General features: G+C 36.2%; 1 long non-coding RNA gene across 2 annotated transcripts; it reads right to left on the reverse strand.

Annotated features, from left to right (window-relative positions):
- Positions 1-2,686: 2,686 nt before the first annotated feature.
- LOC114272078 (uncharacterized) lies at positions 2,687-10,176 on the reverse strand. Of its 2 annotated transcripts, XR_014350556.1 has the most exons (4): positions 9,938-10,176; positions 8,341-8,454; positions 7,463-8,255; positions 2,687-3,133 (listed from the first exon to the last, which is right to left on the reverse strand). It is a non-coding gene; the product is annotated as an uncharacterized LOC114272078 (long non-coding RNA). The 2 variants fall into 2 exon arrangements; XR_014350557.1 differs by lacking the exons at positions 2,687-3,133; positions 9,938-10,176 and adding an exon at positions 8,759-9,460 and having other exon boundaries at positions 7,969-8,255.
- Between the last annotated feature and the right edge of the window lie 204 nt (positions 10,177-10,380).

The following is a 10,380-nucleotide window of genomic DNA, read 5'->3' on the forward strand; positions in this document are numbered from 1 at the left end:
CTGTATGAGTACTGTACATATAGAAGATACAATTACTACAGTAGCCAATACAGTAGCTTCTACATCAGAAGCAGCTGAATTTGTAGCCTATCAGGATGCTAGGGAAGCCTTAGACAAATGGATTATCCCAAAAGTCAAACCAGATACTATATACAGGATAGGAGCCTTTGGCTTTACCAGTAGAAAAATAATCAAAACTTTTTAACATGTTGTACCCATACAGAATGATTATGAGGCTATGTATCTCCTTCATATACAAGACTTATACCCATTTGTATAAAAGTATAAGTATGTCGATATAGGACTAGTATAGATAACATTCAAGCTTTTAACCTTACTTGGGCAAAATACCAATATACAATGAACTCTTCGAGATGGAAGATGTCTTGATTGGCGAGCTTCTGTAATGGGAGCCATAGAAACCAGTCTCTCTCATGGTCCAGTATACTTTAATATATATCCAATCTAAGCACCACACTTATTGACCCTAATCTGTCAAAAGTATTAGAGCTTAGGATCCTTTCCCATGGATATTAGTATTTACTAGGATCACCACCTTTTACAATAATATCTAGGATTCATCTAAAGGTTTTAGCCACTCTGAATCCTTATAGCAAAAAGCAGAGTGAATTAGGACACACAGTTCTAATTGATACCAACCTTTTTAGTAGCCAAGTTGCTATCCCGAGAATGATACCTTGGCAGAATATAACTTTTCCAGAAAAATGGCATATTACTAATGCTGTTCCAGTGCGACCCATTGTGAGACAAACTTTACATGATGTCATACAGACACAAGGAGGTAATGTTTATCTCACTTTTAATAGGCCAAATAGGCCATTATCCATAAGCATGTCAAGTGCTAGCTTTAGAACTGCTCCATCTTATAGAGTAGATCTACCAGAATCTTCTAGACAATCCACTTCAGTAGAATTTGTATTACAAGGCATGTCCTCCAGACCTCCAAGTGATACAACTCCTGAAAATCCTATTGATCCAGTTGTGCAAGGGATCTAGGGAATCCGATTTTCAGAAAACCAAATACATCATGGGGTATATGAATCCAAAAGGCCATATAGTCCAAGAGCCAGTGATATGAATTTTGAAGTTTAATGGATTTTAAACCAAGTAGTGAAAATAGAAAAATCCTAAATCAGGATTTTTTCCAGAATCAATATAATGAATTTAGGGCATGGTATTTTAAAAATCATAGTCCTCTCCAACTTGAATAGCTTAAAAATCAATATTATTCTCATTTAGAGGATGAATAGAAACTTCAATCTTTTCCTTTATGGTATATGGAAAATACCACCATTCCAGAAGCACAAATTAATGTCTTAGAAAATATGCAGAAGACATGGATTATCACAGATGGACAAAAGTATCAGCGTTGTCCATCCACCACCACGGTCATTAGAATTAGAACCTAGTGACACTACATCCAGTAAACCTTTAGTCATTACAACTTTTGTGGAAACTCCTAACAGATTATCTCAAAGAGAAATCGTATTAGTCAAAGATATTATACCTTTGATTAAACAGAATAATTATACCAATCTTTACTGCCAAACAGTAGGAAAACAATTAACTAGAATTGAAGAAACCGTCACACAAATAAATGACAGTTATAAAATTCAACCTAAGGTTGAACCTATATTTCCAGTAAATGTAAAACCAGCATTAGAAGTGCAAAAATTTAATCTCAAGTCTCATAAACAGGATAATGAATTTATGGAAGCCCTAGTTAAAAAGATTAAAGATATTAAAATAGGGGATTCCTCACAAACAAATATGTTGTCCAGACAACAAAGTTCCCACAATTCATAACAACACGAAGATAGTGATCAAGCTATATCACCATCTCAAATTGCAGAAATCCAAAATAATTTTTAGGATGCCCTCTCAATTAATAAGATTAATTATGGAAAAGGCACCAATAGGATGGCCTTAACAGGACCTAGTAGGCATTACTACCCAAGGCCTACTCCTATGGATACCCTTTATGAAGAAGATTTCATTCAAACTCAAAGGTCTTACCACGGTAAAACTATTTATGAATGGAATCTGGATAGGATGTCCGAATACCAGTTATTTGAACTGCTACATCAAATGATGATGTACTCTATAGTAAGTCAACAGAATGACAATACAGACCATCAAATAGCCATATTTATTGTTAATGGCTTTACAGGAGTCCTTAAAGGATGGTAGGATAATATCCTAACTGTTACCCAACAAAATGAAATTTTAAATTCAGTTAAAATCCATATCGATCCTTTAACAGGACATTCAGAACAAAGACAAGATGCAATGTATACACTTATCCACACTATCGTACATCATTTCGTAGGATATGATGATGGTGCTAATGATAGGAGCAGAGAACTTTTACAGAATCTTAGATGTCCATCTCTAACCCATTTCAAATGGTATAAAGATGTTTTCCTAATGAAAGTAGTGTGTCAATCTGATGCTAACAGTGAACATTGGAAAGCTAAATTTATTGACAACCTTCCTAGTCTCTTTGCTGAAAGAGTTAGAAAGAAATTACGGGGTTATTATAATAGAATGACCATACCGTATGCAGAATACACCTATGGCCAGCTAATAGGCATAGTAACCGAAGAAGGTCTTCCTTTATGTAATGATCTCAAACTCCGGTATTAAATGAAAAAGCAAAATCTTACAGGCAAAAAGGAATTAGGTGAATTCTGTGAACAATTTGCCTATGATACTAAAATCCAGTATCCTACTAAATCTAGAAAGCAAAAATTTGGAAAACCTTCAAAATATTATTCCAAAAAATACATAAAATATAAAACTCCCAAACAAAGCTATCAGCCAAATCCGCCTCACAAATCTTATAAAGGCAAATAGAGAAAATCTTATAAAAAGAAAGATAAATCCACAATAACATGTTACAAATGTAGACAAACAGGTCACTATGCTAATCGCTATAAAGAAGAAATCTAGCAAAAACTAAATGAGATGGCACGTGATGATCATCTCCAACAGTAGATTCTTCAAGCAATCTCTGAAGAAGAATCAAGCAAACGTTCAGATGATGGACTTGCTGAACTCTATTCACCACCAGAGTCTGATTCAGAATCTGACTCTTCTCCCGAACTTTGCCCTTGCAAACAAATTAATATAAAACAACTTTCAGAAGCTAACTATTGGAAAGCAATAGTAAAAATGAATGGACTTGACTTAAGGGGAGCTGGACCAAGTATTAATGTCCTTACAGATAATGAGAAAAATACGTTGAATATGGCTGTAAACACCCCATTTTTGACCGCCCTTAAGACTTGGGCGCCTCAAGTTGGTTACTCGAGGATAAAAGTTGTGCTATGCGAAGGTTCGATTTCTTCGGCAAGAGGAGCTTCAAATCCCAACCTTACACACCATTTTGGACCAAAACTATTTTGACCAAAATGATTTTAGACCTTAAAACCCTCTCGTTCAAACTATTTCTGAAAAAGTTTCTACAATGTTCCCAGGCTCGCATTTTGTTAAATGTTGCGCTTTTCGGTAAACCGAGCAAGGACAAAGTGGAAATGAATGAAAGAGAGGTGAACTCTTTGAAAAATATTTCAAAACATTTTATTTAGAGGTTTGAAGTTGAAGAAAATAAGGGTGGTGGGAAGAAACCTAGTTGCGGAAGAAGTTGGGCATGAACCGTTAAGAGAGGGAGTCGGGCAGCCTCACTAAATCAGGTCTATCCTTTTGTATAGTTGGACTTTAGTTGTGAGGCCACCTCCATTGGAAAGTGGACTTCTGGGGCTTCATTTTACACTCAAGAATCTCCTAAAGCCGAATCTGCATGAGGGAGATATGGCTGTTTGAAGTTAGGCATCAATCTAGTTAGGACCAAAACTGAGCAGTTTTCACTAAAATAGGAATTTCTTTTTGCACACTTGGAATTTTGATGTGAGGCTACACCATTGTAAAGAATACTTCTAGGGCTTCAGTTTAGACTCAAGAATAACCTGCAAAGGAGTTCGGAAGAAGGAGATATACCTGTTTGAAGTCGGGCCCAAAAAGCAGATTTTCTGTCCAGCCACTGAATGATGCTTGCCGGCTATTGGTGATTTTTTCCAGCCACAAATGAAGCTTGTCGGCCATCAATGACGCCTTGCCGGCCATTGGTGTCGAAATCAGATTTTTTACAGATATTTACCTCCAACTGTCTCCACACTGCTTCAGCTATTTCTGGATGGATATTTTCGACCAAAGCTCATGGTTTTCTATATATATAGAGACCCTTCTCTATTGTTTTGAAGGTTGGAAAAATTTTGGGAGTCTCTCTCTCTACAATTCTCTCTCTCTTTTGAACTTTTGTGCATACAAGTGTGGATACACTTCAAGTTTGCCTATCAACCCTTAACCAAAGTTGCTTATCTTTGGGCTGAGGTTGCTTCGGACCCTCTTTGAGCTCTAGAAGGTGGTCTTGGCTTGGTTTATTGCCTCATTGGTGTCTTCCCTTCAAGAGGTAAAACACTCTCCTTTTATACTTGTTTTGCACACTTGCTTGGCCATCTTCTTCTATTGTTTTTGAGTTGTTTTGGGGCTGGTTTTGACTGTCAAAAGTTCTATTTTTGTGGCCTAAAAATGGTGGTTTGAGGCCATTTTCATTTGGGGGGTGGTTCACCCTCCTTGCTCCTTTGCTTGTCAAGCATTTTGTACCTTTGTTCAACACTTTCAAACCAACGTTTTTGGGTCTTTTAACCACTGATTTTCAGAGGTTTTTAGAGGCTTAAAAAGTGGCTTTGAAGCCCCAAAAGTGGAGGGGTTAGCCACTCCTCCTTTGGCTTGTTTACTAGCTTAAATTGTTCCATGTTTTAACTTTCATTCCAGTACATTTTTGTACTGTTTTTGTGCTGTTTTTGGACTGTAAAAGCTTTGCATTTTTGTGTTGAAACTTGTGATTTAAGGCCAATAAAGGTTGAGGGGTGGTTCACCCTTCGTTGTACCTTGTTTTTGAGGCCTTTGCCCTTGTGTTTCCCACCTTTTTACTATCTTTTTCTAAGCTTTTAAACACTGTTTTCAAAGTTAATTCAGTTGTTAAAAACATGTTTTGAAGTCCAAAAATAGAGGGGGTAGCCTCCCCTCCTTGTGTTTTGTTTACTAGCCTAGCATGCTCTATGTTTTAGCCTGTTAATCTAGCTTGTTTTAGCTCAAGTTCAACATGTTTTTGCCTTTGTTTTAGACTACTTTAGCTCTGTTTTGGGCTATTTGAGTCAGTAGAGACTTGTTTTGTGTAGTTGTAGTGTAAGTCCTTGCACTAGCTGCTTGTTTTAAGGCCTTAAGCATCATTGGTGTGACTTGGTTACATGTTTTTAGTGCTTTTATCACTTAATTCTGGCACCTAAATCTCTACAACCTCCCTCTTTGCTTCACTCTTTCATTTGCTTTTGAGGGTTGTTTTAAGCTTGGGATCCTTTAAGCTTGAGATTGAGGTCATGCTTAATAGTTTAATCCTCTTTGAGGGTTCATTATCAAAGGCATGATCTATCTATTTCCTCACACAACCCCTTGGTTGACACTTCCTTCACCTTAAAGGACATTCACCAATGGACAAAACAATTAAAGATTGATTTGGTAATTAAAATGAGTAACCAAAAATGACAAGTAAAAGAGGCAAGATAAGCATGTCTTTGTGTTGCATTGCATGTGTTCAAACCGGACGTTAGTTTGAACACAAGGAAAATGGAACATTTCATACTCAAAAGTGATGAAATGTGTCATTTTCCTTGGCCTCCATTGCCCTTGATCATGCATGATGGGATGGTGGTCATTTGAGTCTTATTTGTGCATTGATCGAAATTGTACAACTTGGATCTTTGGCCATCATGCAATGAAATTGCTTGATTGGTGGTCTTGGATCCAAGGGTGTTACTCCTTTGAGATTTTGAGATGATAAGGAGGGATACAGTACAAACAAACCCTTGGAAAAATCCCCCTTTTGCTCTGTTTGTGCTATATTGCAGCATGGTGATCCAATGCATCAGTGGCCAACAGTGCCTCATCAATGGCCGGCAAGGCTTCATTTCTGGCCGACAGTACACCCTTTTGGCTGGCAGATGGCCGACAGACCATTGATGTCAACCTTAGGGAATATTTGGTAAGGTGGAGCAAAAAGGTTCTGAAGTATGCTCAACCCTGCAAACAGAACCTTTCAAGAGCAAAACGGAAGACTTTTCGGGGCGAAAACCGAGCATATGCATCTTCTGCTTCCCGAGGTGGAGTAGTGGCAACGTAGTTTAATGTCTCACATGTTTAGTTAGTGTACATTTGTTTTAATTAATTAGTTTACTACATGATTAAAGTATCATAATAATTAGTAATTAGTTTGCTAGTTATTCGATTGGTTTGTAATAATTAGTCTAGTTAGTTTAATTAGCTTAGCTTAGATTAGCTTAACTTATTCATTCGGACCCTCTTTCATGAGAGTATGATGTTGTAATAAATGTGCGTGCGTGTGTGTATGTCTTCCAACCCAGCATCTTTCTCCATTTCATTTAATCGCTTTTGATGGTTAGATTAGGGACATGTTCAATTAGCATACTTTATGCTCACATGTTTGCATCCATTCATTTGTCTTGCATGCACCAAGGCTCGGCGCATCATTCAAACTGCATTAGCATTTCAATACTTCTTTGAATACGTGTTTCAAAGCATGCTATCAAAGTGTTGCAAATACCATGATTAGGTAGCCGAGCATATTTAGTTGCATTATTGCATGTGTTGCATTAGATACTTAACATAGTTAGGAAACATGCATTATTTCCTAACTCGGAGTACTAGGTGAGTTTTAAGGGATTCATTATTTCCTAACACAAGGGATTCAACCTTGCCTTAATAACCATGGATTGATATAGCACATTATCGAGATCCACCATTATAAAATATGATCACTAATTTAAATTTAGTCTAAATGGCAAGAGTTAGAAAGGTCACCTAAGATAGTGTTTGGTTCATTAGATGAAATAAAATGAAATGATCATTACATCAAAATATTTATTCTCATATTTGATTGACAAACAAAAATAGTGAAAAATACGTTGTAAATAGAACATCATATACCAATGTAACGGATTGATCATTCCGTAAGGAAGATTAAGGAATAATCATTCTATTCCATTCTATCTCATCCCAAGATTAAGGAATAGATTGGGAACATATAGAAGCAATAAACAATTAAACATGCTTCAATAATAAATAATAATAATATAATCCAAAAATTAAATATTGATCAAGAACACGAATTATAGTATGAGCACACTAGATCTTATTTTTCAATTCTATATCCAATCAAAGAAAAGGGTTTCGTGGAACCCAACCAGGTCTTCTTCATGTATACATACATATGCAAATTCAATACATCCCATAAAGAATATCCAAAAATCAACATCCACACATCAATTCGCACCTAGAAAATGAAAGGAAAAAAAATACTCACAATTTGATTCTCGAATTGTTTCTTCTCTCTATTTCACTTGAGATTGGTTGATGATTTTTAGAGGCTTCCTATCAAAACAAAACTAATAAGTATATAGATGTGTTTATACGTATATAAATCGAGCGATATAGATAGAGAGAGAATTACCTTCAACTTGTATCGAAGCCCTAGCACTGTGATTGCTCATAGTCCATAATGAGCGAAATTAGGAACCTGACTTGTAGTAGGTTTCTATCTCTAATCTAGGTGTGCGATATTTTCGCGCCGAACTTTTTTGGTTTTTCAATATAATGTTTTTTTTATGGGTTCAATATAACTTTTTTTTTTTTGTATATATTATCCCAACGACAACATTTTTTAAATGCCATTAATCCTTAATCTGTGTAATTTTTCACAACATTTATAAAAGGTTATTAAAAATTACAATTCAATGCTACAAATATCTAATGTTAGCACCTCAAGTCATTTAATCACAAAATGCTATAAATGCTCCATAATTAATAACATTTTAATAAAAAAAAGGCTATAAAAATATGCTATTAAAAGTACTATTTGTTGTAATGGCTGGTAAAAGAAAAAAAGAAAAAAGAAAAAGTGTGATAAAGGAATAAATCAAATCAAACAAACCATATAGATCAAAGTTCTTCCTCTCTGGAAGTAGACAGAGAAGAAATTGAGGAGCCCCAGGAAGTTTGGATTGTATATCTTCAAACATTTTTTCCACTCTAACAAGAGGTGGGGCCCGCCTATATTGTGGACTCTCTTCAAATGCATCGAACAGAGCATCAATTTGCTACAAAAACAAAACAAAAAAGATTTATATTTTAAATCATATAGTACTGAACCTAATTTAAGCTAGCATAAATGACAGGACATACAATTCCCTTCATGTCTCCACATTTGATCAAATCCCTAACAAGGCCATGGATATCGCAGCGAGCTGAAAAGTTCACGACAGCCTAGCGATCGATCTTTGTTGGGTCCACTAGTTTCTACACCAGCAAAGAAAAAATTTGTAAGAACACAAAATTAAGGTTGATCTGTGCCAAGTTTTAAGAAAACTAAATAAATAAATTAGAGAGCCATGCAGAACCCAATGCCGTTGATCTAAATGAACCGAAAGCCATTGGTTTGGAGAGAACAATGAAGCCATTGATCTCCAACTTCAATTAAGAGATCTATGGCTTTATTGAAGTGTAAATTAAAAGCCCCAGTTCTACACAAAATCTTACAATCTGTCTCCCTGAAAATTCAGAAGAAAAAAAAGAAGAAAGAAAGAGAGAAATAATAAGATACCTGACCAAAAATAACAGCTGTATCAGTGCTCTTTAAGAGATCTATGGCTTCATTACACTTCAATGAAGCCATTAATTTACACTTCAATGAATGTAAGAGTTGTAGGCTGAGATGGTTCAACCAATTGGACCCAAGGATCAACAGAAAAGCTTTTAGTGAAGAGGAAGAAGAGAGACTAATGGCTGCTCATAGGTTGTATGAAAACAAGTGGGCCATGATTGCTAGGCTTTTCCCAGGAAGCACTGACAATGCAGTGAAGAACCATTGGCATGTTATTTTATCATCTAAAATTGCACCTAATAACATCTCATGAACAGGTAATTAAAAAAAAATTGAAATTCAATCTCAAACTGAAAAAAACTGAATTCAATCTCATGAGCATTGTACCTAATAACAGCTCATGAAACTGGAAAAAAAATGAAATTCAATCTCAAACTGAAATTGCACCTAATAAGAGCTCATGAACAGGTAATTGAAAAAAACAATTAAATTCAATCTGGGCACTACCAAACCTCATAAACAGATGTCAAACACATGAGCATTGTCCAGTTTCATTTGAACATTTCGTCAAACACATGGTGAGCAAAAGGGTCAGAAGACAACAACAAATGCAAGCATGGACGAAACAGGCCAAGTTAGAGCAGTAAGTAGAGAAAAACAAACAAGCAAGAGCAATAGTTAGAAAAAAAAAAAAAAAAAAAAAAAACAAACAAACAAAGAAAACAGGCCAAACACCAACTGCACCCTAAAACCTCTCACCGCTGCCAAGTTAAACACTAGACCATTCACCGCAAAGACCACATCCTTGCACTTATATTTGACCCACAAAGCAATTCTGAAGCAAAGATTCCCATCTGACTTGAATTCCATTAAACTTGAGGTCATTACGAGCCTTCCAAATTGACCAAACCATGGCCTCCACATCTTCTTTTCCAGCTACCCAAATTTAAACCCAACCCCCAGTGTGACAAATTTGAAAAAGCTTATGGTGCAACCCAACGAACATTCCACCATTCTAGTAATTCAACCCATATCCTCCATATCCAAGGACAATGAAAGAACAGATGCCTCAACCTTAACATGGGTCAATTTGGGGTTGGGTTTGGGTGAAGGTATGCAAATGAAAGAAGAAAACCTTAGAGGCTGAAATTAGGGAAATAGAGACTATAGAGGACATACCTGGGGTAATGCTCCAATGGTGGATTGAAGGTGCTGCTCGTGTGCGATGGCGGTGATGCTCCGTTAACGATGGAGACAAAAGCGAGAGAGAGAGAGAGAGAGAGAGAGCCGGAGGAGAGCAGAGGCGTGAGAGAGAAAGAGAGAGTCACAGAGTGAGAGACAGACATAGATGTATGAGAGAGTTAGAGCGTGTGGGAGTGTATTTCTTAAACCTAGTTTATTTTCTTTCCCGACTAACTTTTTTTAGTCGCCAATAATAAATAAAGGCCTTTCCTCCGAAGAAATATTTAGTAGCCAATTAATTTCCTCCCCCCCCCCAAAAAAAAAAAATCTATCTGAAGTCCAATTTTTAAAATTTTTAATTATAATTGCCGACTAAAATTTAGTCGCTAAAAGTAAATTAAATACCGACTAAATTGTTTTTAGTAGCTAAAGATAGTACA

Source organism: Camellia sinensis, chromosome 14, assembly GCF_055761805.1.
Source record: "Camellia sinensis isolate YWXY chromosome 14, ASM5576180v1, whole genome shotgun sequence".
In the NCBI taxonomy this organism is placed as follows: domain Eukaryota; kingdom Viridiplantae; phylum Streptophyta; class Magnoliopsida; order Ericales; family Theaceae; genus Camellia; species Camellia sinensis.